Consider the following 14,391-nt stretch of genomic DNA (forward strand, 5'->3'; position numbering starts at 1 on the left):
ACACAGACTTATCCAAAATCAAGGCCACAGGACTTCTAGGCAAGCAACGACAGCAGAGAAAGAAAAAACAAACAAACAAACAAACAAATGACAAAAATGTGCCCTGGCATATGTTCAGGAGGAGTTAACGAAGGAGACAGAGAACAGGGAGTCAGAGGATGCAATGAAGAAAGCAGAACGGGAAGTGAAAAGGAATTAATGAACAAAAGAGAGATCCGGAGGTAGAAAGGAATTTTCTTACGTGACAGTACGTTCCCAAATGTCAGATTCCACCGTCGCAAAGTTAAAAGAGGCAGCAGCCTTCGGAGAAAACACTCACGCAAGAAAAGGAGAGGGTGCTGTGTGTGTTCCTGTAAAATGCTGTGTGTGTGTGTGTGTGTGTGTGTGTGTGTGTGTGTCTGTGTGTGTGAGTGTGCATGAAAAATCCACTGACACAAAAATTCTGTTTGATTATCACATGAGCAGTTAAGTTGACATCTATGCACAGAGGAGCTGTGTTAGACCAGAAAATGCTTATTCTGGAAACCTATTTCTTTCGTCACTGTGAATGTAAGCCTGGGAGTTTGGCAGTGATACTGTGTGAGTTTAGAGATAATTGGCAATAATACTGTGTGAGTTTAGAGATAACTGGCAGTGATACTGTGTGAGTTTAGAGATATTTGGCAGTGATAGTCTGTGAGTTTAAAGATGTTTGGCAGTGATAGTCTGTGAGTTTAGAGATGTTTGGCGGTGATAGTCTGTGAGTTTAGAGATGTTTGGCAGTGATAGTCTGTGAGTTTAGAGATGTTTGGCAGTGATAGTCTGTGGGATTAGAGGTGTTTGGCAGTGATAGTATGTGAGATTAGAGGTGTTTGGCAGTGATAGTATGTGAGATTAGAGGTGTTTGGCAGTGATAGTCTGTGAGATTAGAGGTGTTTGGCAGTGATAGTCTGTGAGATTAGAGGTGTTTGGCAGTGATAGTCTGTGAGTTTAGAAATGTTTGGCGGTGATAGTCTGTGAGTTTAGAGATGTTTGGCAGTGATAGTCTGTGAGTTTAGAGATGTTTGGCAGTGATAGTCTGTGAGTTTAGAGGTGTTTGGTGGTGATAGTCTGTGAGTTTAGAGATGTTTGGCAGTGATAGTCTGTGAGTTTAGAGGTGTTTGGCAGTGATAGTCTGTGAGTTTAGAGGTGTTTGGCATTTAATCTCTATTTTGTGTTAAGGAGAAAAAAGAATCTGTACATTTTTCTTTTTCTTCCAGCAGAGGAGGGTGATGTGTGGGTGTGTGTGTGTGTGTGTGTGTGTGTGTGAGGAGGGTGAGGTGTGTGTGAGGTGTGTGAGGAGGGTGATGTGTGTGTGTGTGTGTGTGTGTGTGTGTGTGGGTGTGTGTGTGAGGAGGGTGATGTGTGTGTGAGGTGTTCAGAACGCTGATGTTCAGATTTCTAATGACAGAGCTGATACTGGCTGTGAAATGTTATAGTGACAGGGCTGATACTGGCTGTGACATGCTATAATGACAGAGCTGATACTGGCTGTGAAATGTTATAATGACAGGGCAGATAATGACTGTGAAATGTTATAGTGACAGAGCTGATACTGGCTGTGAAATGTTATAATGTCAGGGCTGATAATGACTGTGGAATGTCATAATTACTGTCAGAAATACATTAATTGGTACATTCTTCAGAAATGCTCCTGTTCTTGCATAGCGTCTGAGCAGGATGACTGTGCTAATGGAAGATGGATGAATTGGAGGAGTGAAAGGGAACAGTGAGAACAGTGAGAACATGCAATGCAGTGTTTTACTCACTGAACAGCACCCCAAACACAGCCCTAACACAGCCCTGCTCCCCTAACACAGCTTTGCACCCCAAACACAGCCCTGCCTCAGCCCTGCACCCCAAACACAGCCCTGCACCCCAAACACAGCCCTGCACCCCAAACACAGCCCTGCTCCCCAAACACAGCCCTGCACCCCAAACACAGCCCTGCACCCCTAACACAGCCCTGCTCCCCAAACACAGCCCTGCCCCCCAAACACAGCCCTGCACCCCTAACACAGCCCTGCACCCCAAACATAGCCCTGCACCCCAAACATAGCCCTGCCCCCCTAACACAGCCCTGCACCCCAAACACAGCCCTGCCCCCCAAACACAGCCCTGCACCCCTAACACAGCCCTGCTCCCCAAACACAGCCCTGCCCCCCAAACACAGCCCTGCCCCCCAAACACAGCCCTGCTCCCCAAACACAGCCCTGCACCCCTAACACAGCCCTGCACCCCAAACACAGCCCTGCCACAGCCCTGCACCCCAAACACAGCCCTGCACCCCAAACACAGCCCTGCACCCCAAACACAGCCCTGCCACAGCCATGCACCCCAAACACAGCCCTGCACCCCAAACACTGCCCTGTACCCCAAACACAGCCCTGCCATGTGGCCACTCTATAGTGCTGGGAAAATGTCCTGTATGATTCTGGTGCCAAACAATGATTTTAATCCATGCAGAGAGATGCTATGTATCCATAAGTTTTGATGCACTGTCATATTGCCCTGTATGAAATCTATCAGTTTCATTTTGCCTTGTATGAAATCTATCAGTTTTGTTTGGTGTTCTGGTGCTTTGAGTGTTGATGTTGTGTTTGAGGTTTGTGGTCTTTGTGTGGTTAGAGTGAAAGTATTATCCTCTAGGCCACATAAAGCTTCACACATTCACGCTCATCCTCATTAAACAAGTATCCAGTCCAAAACACACACCAGCCAGGACCAGGTTCATCAGGGGCTTCCCTTTCCCCAATCCCACATTGCCCCCCCCGTCTGCCCTCTGCCGCCTCCCCTCTAATCCTCTTCATCACCTCCATGTGAGACCGATGTCCGCGGAGGCCCAGATCGATGGAAGTGTTCTCGAGTTGGAAAAGATTAATCTGGGAATCAGGAGCTTTGGAAAGCCAGTTAAGTAGAACGCCCCCCCCCCCCCCCCCCCCCCCCCCCCCCCGGGAAATAGCTTGGATCCTAATTAGCACGTAATGTAATACAGACTGACACAGTGCATGCTGGGAGCAGGCTGAGAGGGTTTGTCAATGGCACAGAGAAAACAAAAACTTACATAAACATTTTATGTTGTTACACAAACAAGGCCAAGTGCAGAGCCGGCTGCTGTACACACAGGGCAGAGAGGACACACTCGCACTGTGGAGACATCTGGTGAAGTGTCTCGCCTCACCCCAGGCCCTGCTCCCAATACAGACAAAAATAACCGTTTTTTGGAAGCTGCCTCTTCAGATGCTTTTTAGATAATGTCTGAATGGCAAGAAAAACATCTGTTCCAAGTAAGATTAACATCTGTGCATCCATACATATGGTGTATGAATCTGAACTCTGATTCAATGACTCATTAACTCTTGATGCAATTAGAGATGTGAATTAAAATGCAAGGATTTGCTTCCGTACAGAGGTATAATGCTGATGTTATCATCTTTGCTCAAGATTTAGTTTTTAATCTTCTCATTCTGTCTCTGGGCTTCTGCTTTAGAATTATGGGTAAACAGACAGCAGCGTCAGGGAGCTTAACACACCAATGACTGCGTCTCTGTGAACCATGGAAAAACAATGGTTTCAGGGTCGTAAGATGGTTTTTCTGCAAACCATGCGAAAGCAAACGGGTCAGAACAATTGTTTGGGACCCCAAGCGTTACAAGAGGCTGAGTCTTTGGGTGAGGAACCACACTGACGATGTTAGTGTCTGTGTTCACAGTGTGAGGGTCTGTTCTGACAGTGTTGGGGTCTGTGTTGACAGTGTGAGGTGCTAACTGATGACAAATTTTCCACATCACATCATCACAAACTTTTATGCAAACCTGCAATAAATCCTTTTCATGTCAAAGCCTTTTTTCTGTTTGCAAAGCCAACAAACTCTTCTGAGGTGTCATAAATATAGTCTACAAATAAATAAATAAAATAAATATAGTCTACAAATAAATAACTATAGCCTGCAAACTGAGAGAAAATCTCTCTCTGTAAAGTGGTAAATGTTTCTAGATTCTGTTGGAAAGAATCTTGCAAAACAAGTTCATACACAATCTTCAAAGACCCCTGCAGTCGTGGGCGGGCAGCCCCCTGCAGTGCAGGAGGGCGAGGGTGAGGCAATCCGCAGGAGACTCTGCTAACGCCTGCCATATCTCCGAACATGAGTGAGGTGTAAGCAGGCCAGCTGTGAGGGAGACAAGTCAGGCTGACACACACAGAACCGGCCCCAGAACGCCTGCTCACTGCCTTTTTTGGTTCTGGAGCTCCTCAGGAGACAGGCAGGACAGGTCAGAACAGGGCACGTACAAGTTGGTTTTAACTCTTTAGAGCATCTCTCTGATGAGGGAATGACTGAATCCATGTCTGGGACAGTCTGCGTGGAGGACCAGTCTTTACGCGGATTACGACTCAGGTCACACATCCACTCACACTAGCCATGAGTGAGGCGTGGCCCGCAGTGCAGACCGGTGCGCGGGGGGGGTGGTACTGACAGGGAGAGATAGATGGGGGGAGTGTGTTTTGTGTTGTCTGAGTGCTGTTACAGAGGGAAGAGAAAGATTTATTAGATGTGTTTGAAATTGTGCAGAAACAGGGCGCTGTGATGTCAGAGAAGTTGGCCTGCTCCATCAGAGGTCATATCCCACCGCCCTGTGTTCACGTTACTGCCCGTATCCAAGACGACAGTGTCCCAGAGCACGTGCCAGAGAAGGGACATATAGACTGCAATTCGTTAAACCCACAGACACAGCTAATGCACTTACCCAAAGCCTGTCTGTGAACGGTGTTAGCCAGCAGTCATGAGAGGAGGTTGGAGATGCCTGAGGTTCCATCCTCAGCCCTGCTCCAGTGAGGGACCTCCAGCGCCCTGATGTGCAATCTCTCTCTCTCTCTCTCTCTCTCTCTCTCTCTCAAAACTTGCCATGCACTCTCAGAAAGATTTAAAAGCTTTGTTTGGTCTTCTGTTCCACTCACAGGTTCAAGCCCTCTGTTCCTCCATTCTCTCTTTCATCTCTGTCTCTCCTCCTAACAGCACATGTCCATAATTCACCTCTTACATTACTCCTCCTCCAGGATGTCATTTGTGGTTGACTGATGCCCTCCATTTCTTTTACATTAGCGTCACTCTTTCAGTAGATGGTCATGGAGATAACCACAGCAACTGTCAGACAGCAGTTAGCCTGACTACAATAAGAGCAACATTGCCCTTATCACAGTCCCTTATCACAATTATCACAGTCACTCACCTTATCACAGTCACTCTCCTTATCACAATTATCACCGTCACTCACCTTATCACAGTCACTCTCCTTATCACAATTATCCCAGTCACTGCAATTATCACAGTCCCTTCCCTTATCACAGTCACTGCCTTTATCACAGTCACTACCCATATCACAATTATCACAGTCCCTTCCCTTATCACAGTCACTCCTCTTATCACAATTATCAGTCATTGCAGTTATCACTGTCACTCGCCTTATCACAGTCACTACCCATATCACAATTATCACAGTCACTGCAATTATCACAGTCATTCCTCTTATCACAATTATCAGTCACTCGCCTTATCACAGTCACTGCCTTTATCACAGTCACTACCCATATCACAATTATCACATTAATTGGATTTATCACAGTCACTCAACATATCACAGTCACTCAACATATCACAGTGAACACAGCAGGAACAGGGAGTTTCCCAGGGTCCCCAGTGCTTGGTAATAGGTGTCTGTTCCAGAATGATCTGAGTTCTGCAGTTCAAATGTGTCTGTGCACTGAACGCTTCCAGGCCTTACTGAATGCTGATAGTGCAGACAGGACGGCTATAAAAGAAAGAGAACGGTGCTGAATATGGGATATGAAGCTCGGATGTGGTGAGGAAACTTGAGGGTAAGTTGCTGACTCCTTTAACTATCCTTCATCCATCTCCTCACACACCCTCTGGACCAGCCTGTATTTCCCCTGTGTCTAATCGTTCTGAGTGTTATGCTCTGTAAGGGGACAGGATCACTGTGGCCAGCCACACACCCCCAGAGACAGCAGGATGCCCTGGGTGTGTGTGCAGGGAGCTGGTACGGCAGGATTCGGGTGTCCAAACACAATGAGACAAAATGGAGAGTCTTAATGATACTGAGCAGTGTGTGTTCTCTGGACCAGCCTGGGTCTTAATGATACTGAACAGTGTGTGTTCTCTGGACCAGCCTGGGTCTTAATGATACTGAGCAGTGTGTGTTCTCTGGACCAGCCTGGGTCTTAATGATACTGAGCAGTGTGTGTTCTCTGGACCAGCCTGGGTCTTAATGATACTGAGCAGTGTGTGTTCTCTGGACCAGCCTGGGTCTTAATGATACTGAACAGTGTGTGTTCTCTGGACCAGCCTGGGTCTTAATGATACTGAGCAGTGTGTGTTCTCTGGACCAGCCTGGGTCTAAATGATACTGAGCAGTGTGTGTTCTCTGGACCAGCCTGGGTCTTAATGATACTGAACAGTGTGTGTTCTCTGGACCAGCCTGGGTCTAAATGATACTGAGCAGTGTGTGTTCTCTGGACCAGCCTGGGTCTTTTTGTTAGCAGTGATGTCAGCGTTTCCTCTCTCTCTCCTCTGGGCTCAGAACAGCCTCATTTCAAACAATGAGACCTCTGAAAGAGTCGCATATGACAGAGAGATAAGCCCTGTATTCAGCCTCACTTTTATCTCTCTGTTGTTCTCTCTAACCTTCTCTCTCTCTCTCTCTCTCTACCTCTCCCCCTCTCCCCCCCCTTCTCTGTCTAACCCTCTCTCTCTACCCCTCTCTCTCTCTACCCCTCTCTCTCTCTTTACCTCTCTCTCTCTCTACCTCTCCCCCCTCTCTCCCCCCCCCCCCCCACCCCTCTCTCTCTCTAACCATCCCTCTCTCTCTCTCTCTCTCTCTCTCTCCAGCCCCCCCCCCCCCACACACACACACACACACACACACACTCTCTGGTATAGTTTCAGATTGCACGAATTCTAATACAATTTCAGATAAAGGCACATCAAAAGAAAGACTGAAACAGGATTATTTTCATGAAACAAACTAATTCCACTTTGCCTGGTGTTGCTTCCATGGAAACTCTTTTCTCCAAAATGAAACTTCATGAAACTTGTATCGGTCACAAAATGGAATAAGCGCATAATTCCTGCCGTCTGATATATGAAGCGTCGGGGGAAATGCTCTCCTTGTGGTTCGATTGTGGTTAGGACCATTATGATGTCCTTAGAGTATTTCTTAAATGTAATTGAGGAAAAGGACAGTAATGCGCTGGAGGAGAAGAAGAACAGATCTTGTTAATCTAATTCCATTTGTAGCTCTGTGTGATATATTATAAAGGACAGACTGTCAGTGTAAAGTCTACAGAGGGACTGGGAAATCAAGAACACACATATGAAACAGCGGGTGGATCATCAGAGAACAAACTCATGGTCTCAATAACAATTTCTGCCTATTTCAGGACAAGAACAGGCTTCCTCTCCTCAATACAAAACACTGTATAGCAACATCAGCCACCTGTCTCTCGCTCCTCTCCCTGCAGACGGAGACGGAGTGTAACCTCAGTCATGTATGTAGGATACTGAAAAAACATTTCTACATTTTAATGTGCATGTATGTTTAAGTTTTCCTCTGTGTGTCTGTGTGTGTGTGTGTGTGTACGGATGGAGCCCTCAGTACATAGGGTCTGAGGGTGTCTGGGGGTGGGGGGGTTGTTGAAAAGAGAAACACATTATGAAATAGGGCTGAATGCCACACTGGAAATGTCCCTGTTTTCCTGGGGGTGTCTCTACATGGACACAGTGCTCGCTCAAAGGCAGTATGATACCGCATATGGAAAGAGACAGGGATGTAACCGCAATGCCACCAGAAGAAAGATTAGAGAGACGTGAATTTCTATGGGAGTAACACATTTAATGTTATATAATGTTATGTAATGTTATTAATGTTATTATGTTATGTAATGTTACATAATGTTATATAATATCAATTAGGGATGTCCCGATCAAGTTTTTTTGCCCCCGATCTCGATCCGAGTCACTTAATATTGATTATCTGCTGATACAGAGTCCCAATCTGATACTGATATTTTCCTAGTTAATACAGTTGCACAGTGCTCATTTCAAGTACATTAAAGGTATTAAAATCAATTCAGTGTATATGCTTGACAACCAAATAGCAATGCATTAAGAAAAAATTGCCTGCATTCATGTTGTTCCTTAATTTTTTCATTTATCTTTTTTTATTATTATTATTTTACAAAATAACAAAGTAAACCTTGTTGTAAAGTTTCGGTAGGACAGTCTCTGAAATGTAGTGTCGAGAGGGTAGGGTGTACCGTGGCTCCAAAAGCTCCCAAAAAAAAACGTCGAAAACTTGAGTTTTCACCAAAAAAAAAAAAAAAGGCAAACATTCGCGAACATTTTCAAACAGTTTTTCGTTTGCTTTGAGCTCACCGCTAACGTCTGTGAACACAAACGGTCTGAGGAGGTCGTTCTCGGCGAATAAACATGTACACTGGACTAAGGGAGATGTGTGCCAGGATGGGGGTTGTACCAGAAAATAAACCTAAGAGTTCGATTTTATTTAATCTCCTTACAGTAATTCAAGTGGTTGACTTGTCTAACTGTCAGTGTCGTTGATACTTTTTCTGAAAGCTTCTTTTTGTATGCTATCCTTATCAGTCCTTAGTTAAGCGACTGCATTGCTCTGTGTGGTCGTTAGTTTAGGCTAACTCGCACAAATGACATACAGCTAAAACGTTTGGTGTTTCAGTTTTGAAATGATACCTCGGTTGTTGTTAATAGCCTTGAGGATTAATGTCGTCGGAGTATGCTGACCCAAAAAACGTTCAAATTTAAAAGTTAAAAGAATACCCACTCGCCTGGCACGTTCGCCGAATTTGAAAGCACCTCTGTATTCGCTACCACATCGATGGGCTGGTCATCCAAAGCGATTGATTCAATTACCCTCTCGGTAATCTTTTAGGCCTTGTCACCGGCTTGAGGAAATTTCTCTCTCCTTCTAAATGTATATTCTCCAATGTGTGTTGCTTCCGAGCCGACTTTACCTGAATGAACCCACTGTAGTGTTTATTTTTTAGGTGCCGTTGTAACCTGCTCTGCGTTGTGTATACAACTGGACTCGAACCGTGCTAGCAAGGAGGCTAAAACCCATGGGCGCTAGCGTCAGTCGCTAGTACGCCTCTTCAGGTGTCGGGGGAGTGAGGTGTAGTTATTTAATGTTATGTACTGTTATATAATGTTATTAATGTTATATATCCTTCTCTCTGACGTCATTTCCTCCTCTCTTTCCTTCTCTCCTGTCTCCCTTCATGTCTACCTCTCTTGAAGAGTTGCCAGCCAAATTGTAGAGAAGACTTTATTTCATTCTGAGACATTTTCTTTTGTTCTTTTTTTAAAAGTAACATCAAGCATTTAAACAGACCAATTCACTCCTCCACTTACTGCTTCTTCCCCTGCCAACCCTTCTGTGACATTACAGCTGTTATCCCTTCATTCACTTAAGTCAGGCTGCAGAGTGAATTTCACAGTTTATCATTAAAGTAACCAAACTATTTCACAGTTTAAGCATATCATTAAATTAACCAAACTACTGGATCACAGAATTAGGGTTTTTTTTAAGGAGAAATTTAGCAGGCAGTTTAATCCAGAGCGTGATTAAATTAGCCTACTGTCTCTTTTTGACTGATTTGTTGATGAAGGCCCCCAACCCCAAACAACAGAACAGCCAATCAGGGGCTGGCAAATTTCTGCAAAGAGACAACACCAGACAGCATTCACGTCAGGGTACAAGGGCTAACCTAGCAGCCCTGCCATATAAACGATCTTTGAGTCAGCATTAGCAGGAAAGCTTGTTTTATCTGCTTGGAAACGATTCAAACGTATGGTACTCCCTGATTGATTTTTCCGATTCAGGGAATCAGCAGATGAGACATCGTGAGCCATTTCACTTATTCACATATTTTTTGGCAATAGCTTTGGAAATGAAACCCTGTTAAAATGGACAAGATTCTGAGTACTCTCTGGTGGAATTCTGCGCCCCTGGAATTTTGCGCCCAGAACACGGCTGAGTTTCCTACTGGCCCGTTCCCAGTCCCGGATGCCGCAGGTCAAATCCAACATTCCAACACCAAGGCAGATGGCCTCACCAACGTGGGGATATGCTGAATTCTACTGTGAAAGGAGAGATTCAAACATGCCAAGCTCTGTAAAATCACACACCCTTTGATTGACAGTGCATGCCCTGGGCTTCCCTGGATTCTGTTTGGCGAAAGAACCTCCTCATGACAGCATCACAGCGACCACAGAGAAACGGATGCGGTACCGTTGGAGAATGATCTGAATTTTTTTTTCAGTAAGAGGAACCACTGTGGGTTTTTTCTCTCGTAACTGTTACTCAATTTTTTGTGGGTAGCATTTAGATCAGTCGCCAAAACACTGCCCCTAAAACATCATCACTGAAACACTTCCCCAAGAAACACTGCCCCTAAAACATCATCACTGAAACACTTCCCAAAGAAACACTGCCCCCCAAATACCATCTCTTATTTAACCACACACGAATACTTTGAACTATGGAGAACAGACTGGCAAGCTAGCAACCTCATTTCTACAGACTTGTAATTTTACACCAACCTGTTTGAAAACCAAACATGTTTATTTGTGACTGTTATATGTATGTGGCAGAGCACGCGCCTGAGTTTTTCCTGGAGCTTCACAAAAGTGTGCACTGATTTATTGCTTTAGAACCCTGGAAGGCTAACCGATCCGGTTATAGCTGAGAATCAAGAAAAACAGAGGGAGGTGAAAAGATTGAAGGGGGGGGGGGGGGTGACCAACCTGAGCCCTAAACAGCGTCATAAAAATTCATATAACTGGCTGGATGGTTTCATCAGTCAAATCCAGAGCTTAGTGTAGGTGACAGGTGCATACCACAATGGACCATCTGTTTCCTCTGTTTAAGCTCAGTCATAGTGGTCAGTTACTCTGACCATCGTCTCCAGTTCATGAGTCGGTCACCTGCGCAGTCACGCATAAATCCACTGGTATAGCGAGGGTCTTCATGTGTGCTGCGTTCCCATGGAGATGGCAGGTGAGAGGAGGAAGTGGCTGCCTCTGTATGAACCAGAGTTGGGACAGTCCTTATTCTGGACAGTCTTTATTCTGGACAGTCCTTATTCTGGACAGTCTTTATTCTGGACAGTCCTTATTCTGGACAGTCTTTATTCTGGACAGTCCTTATTCTGGACAGTCTTTATTCTGGACAGTCTTTATTCTGGACAGTCCTTATTCTGGACAGTCCTTATTCTGGACAGTCCTTATTCTGGACAGTCTTTATTCTGGACAGTCCTTATTCTGGACAGTCCTTATTCTGGACAGTCTTTATTCTGGACAGTCCTTATTCTGGACAGTCCTTATTCTGGACAGTCTTTATTCTGGACAGTCTTTATTCTGGACAGTCCTTATTCTGGACAGTCCTTATTCTGGACAGTCTTTATTCTGGACAGTCTTTATTCTGGACAGTCCTTATTCTGGACAGTCCTTATTCTGGACAGTCTTTATTCTGGACAGTCCTTATTCTGGACAGTCCTTATTCTGGACAGTCTTTATTCTGGACAGTCCTTATTCTGGACAGTCTTTATTCTGGACAGTCTTTATTCTGGACAGTCCTTATTCTGGACAGTCCTTATTCTGGACAGTCCTTATTCTGGACAGTCTTTATTCTGGACAGTCCTTATTCTGGACAGTCCTTATTCTGGACAGTCTTTATTCTGGACAGTCCTTATTCTGGACAGTCCTTATTCTGGACAGTCTTTATTCTGGACAGTCTTTATTCTGGACAGTCCTTATTCTGGACAGTCCTTATTCTGGACAGTCTTTATTCTGGACAGTCTTTATTCTGGACAGTCCTTATTCTGGACAGTCCTTATTCTGGACAGTCTTTATTCTGGACAGTCCTTATTCTGGACAGTCCTTATTCTGGACAGTCTTTATTCTGGACAGTCCTTATTCTGGACAGTCCTTATTCTGGACAGTCTTTATTCTGGACAGTCTTTATTCTGGACAGTCCTTATTCTGGACAGTCCTTATTCTGGACAGTCTTTATTCTGGACAGTCCTTATTCTGGACAGTCCTTATTCTGGACAGTCTTTATTCTGGACAGTCCTTATTCTGGACAGTCTTTATTCTGGACAGTCTTTATTCTGGACAGTCCTTATTCTGGACAGTCTTTATTCTGGACAGTCCTTATTCTGGACAGTCTTTATTCTGGACAGTCCTTATTCTGGACAGTCTTTATTCTGGACAGTCCTTATTCTGGACAGTCCTTATTCTGGACAGTCCTTATTCTGGACAGTCTTTATTCTGGACAGTCCTTATTCTGGACAGTCCTTATTCTGGACAGTCTTTATTCTGGACAGTCTTTATTCTGGACAGTCCTTATTCTGGACAGTCCTTATTCTGGACAGTCCTTATTCTGGACAGTCTTTATTCTGCTGGACTGGTGCTGGAATCATCTCATGGTAGAGACCTGTGATTTTACACGGATTTTACAGCCAAATTTGGAGAAAAAGCTGTGTCCTTGCTTTTTGCTTTTGCTTGGTTGTATTAGAAGTGCTAGTTGCACAGCTATTAATGCCAGTGCTGCACTGGAATTCTACCACGAGTTTCAGTTCGTTTAACAATCTTGTTCCCTCTTTTCTTTTATCTTTTGACTTCACTTCTCTGCCCCAACACTGGGGTCTCCATTCTAAGGTCTACAAGGTGCAGTCCCAAGCATCTGCTCCCAGAATGAGGCCTATATACTCCTGTCCCTCCTGCCCAGACCTCCTGCAGGCCCCTGCTCTGAGCCACTGGCATATAGTGTATAGTAGCAGTGTCTGGTATAGTGAGGTTTTCTGTGATACAGCTAATTGAAATACAGAGTTACAACCATGAACTGGTGTGTCTCAAGAATTCTAAGCCAACTGGTCTTTGTTCACTCACAGAAAGGGATCCTCTCTCTTCTCCTCATCAGAGCTGATCCCTCTAGACTGAATGTGTGTGTGCAGGGTATAGACCTTCAGACTGAGTGTGTGTGTGTGTAGGATTTAGATCTTCAGACTGAGTGTGTAGGGCAGGGGTCTCAAACTCCGGTCCTGGAGGTCCGGGGTCCTGCTGTTTTTCTTGTAGATCAACTAAATAGAATCTCTGATTGGCTGAAGAGTGCCCACACCTGTTTTCAAGGTGAAAATCAACAGGTAACTAAGAGGTGAAAACAAAAATCAGCAGGACCCCGGCCCTCCAGGACCAGAGTTTGAGACCCCTGGTGTAGGGTATAGGCCTTCAGACTGAGGGTGTGTGTGTGTGTGTGTGTGTGTGTGTGTGTGTGTAGGGTATAGGCCTTCAGACTGAGGGTGTGTGTGTGTGTGTGTGTGTGTGTGTGTGTGTGTGTGTGTGTGTGTGTGTGTGTAGGGTATAGGCCTTCAGACTGAGGGTGTGTGTGTGTGTGTGTGTGTGTGTAGGGTATAGGCCTTCAGACTGAGGGTGTGTGTGTGTGTGTGTGTGTGTGTGTAGGGTATAGGCCTTCAGACTGAGGGTGTGTGTGTGTGTGTGTGTGTGTGTGTGTGTGTGTGTGTGTGTGTGTGTGTGTAGGGTATAGGCCTTCAGACTGAGGGTGTGTGTGTGTGTAGTGGTTATTATGATACATGTTTATTGGAGTCTTTTCACCTGACTGAGGGTACAGACCTTCAGACTGTGCATTTAACCCATCCAACACACCGGTAGTCAACACACACACCAGGTTAAGTGCCTCGCCCATGGACAGTCCTGGGAGTCGGACCTGGTTCTAACCTCTAGACCAGGGGTGGGCAAATCCAGTCCTGGAGGGCCGGTGTCCTGCTGGTTTTTGTTTTCACCTCTTAGCTACCTGTTGATTTTCACTTTGAAAACAGGTGTGCATGCTCTTCAGCCAATCAGAGACTGTATTTTGTTGGTGGACAAGAAAAACAGCAGGACCACAGCCCTCCAGGACCGGATTTGCCCACCCCAGCTCTAGACCACAGCTCATGCAAATGCTAATCAAACCTTCTTGGTGAAGATCTGTGCGCCACCCGGGAATCGAACCCGGGTCGCAAGAATGGGAGTCTTGCATGATACCACTACACCAGCGGCGCCAACATGTGTGCAGGGTACATACCTTCAGACTGAATGTGTGTGTGTAGGTTATAGACCTTCAGACTGAATGTGTGTGTGTAGGTTATAGACCTTCAGACTGAGTGTGTGTGTGTGTGTGTAGGGTACAGACATTCAGACTGAGTGTGTGTGTGTGTGTGTGTGTGTGTGTAGGGTATAGACATTCAGACTGTGTGTGTGTGTGT

The 14,391-nt window shown here is 45.3% G+C and overlaps 1 non-coding gene across 1 annotated transcript; it reads right to left on the reverse strand.

Moving 5' to 3' along the window:
* Nucleotides 1-14,116: 14,116 nt before the first annotated feature.
* trnag-ccc (transfer RNA glycine (anticodon CCC)) lies at nt 14,117-14,187 on the reverse strand. Its single transcript has one exon. It is a non-coding gene; the product is annotated as a tRNA-Gly (tRNA).
* Nucleotides 14,188-14,391: the final 204 nt, after the last annotated feature.

This window comes from Chanos chanos, chromosome 3 (genome assembly GCF_902362185.1).
Source record: "Chanos chanos chromosome 3, fChaCha1.1, whole genome shotgun sequence".
Taxonomy (NCBI): domain Eukaryota; kingdom Metazoa; phylum Chordata; class Actinopteri; order Gonorynchiformes; family Chanidae; genus Chanos; species Chanos chanos.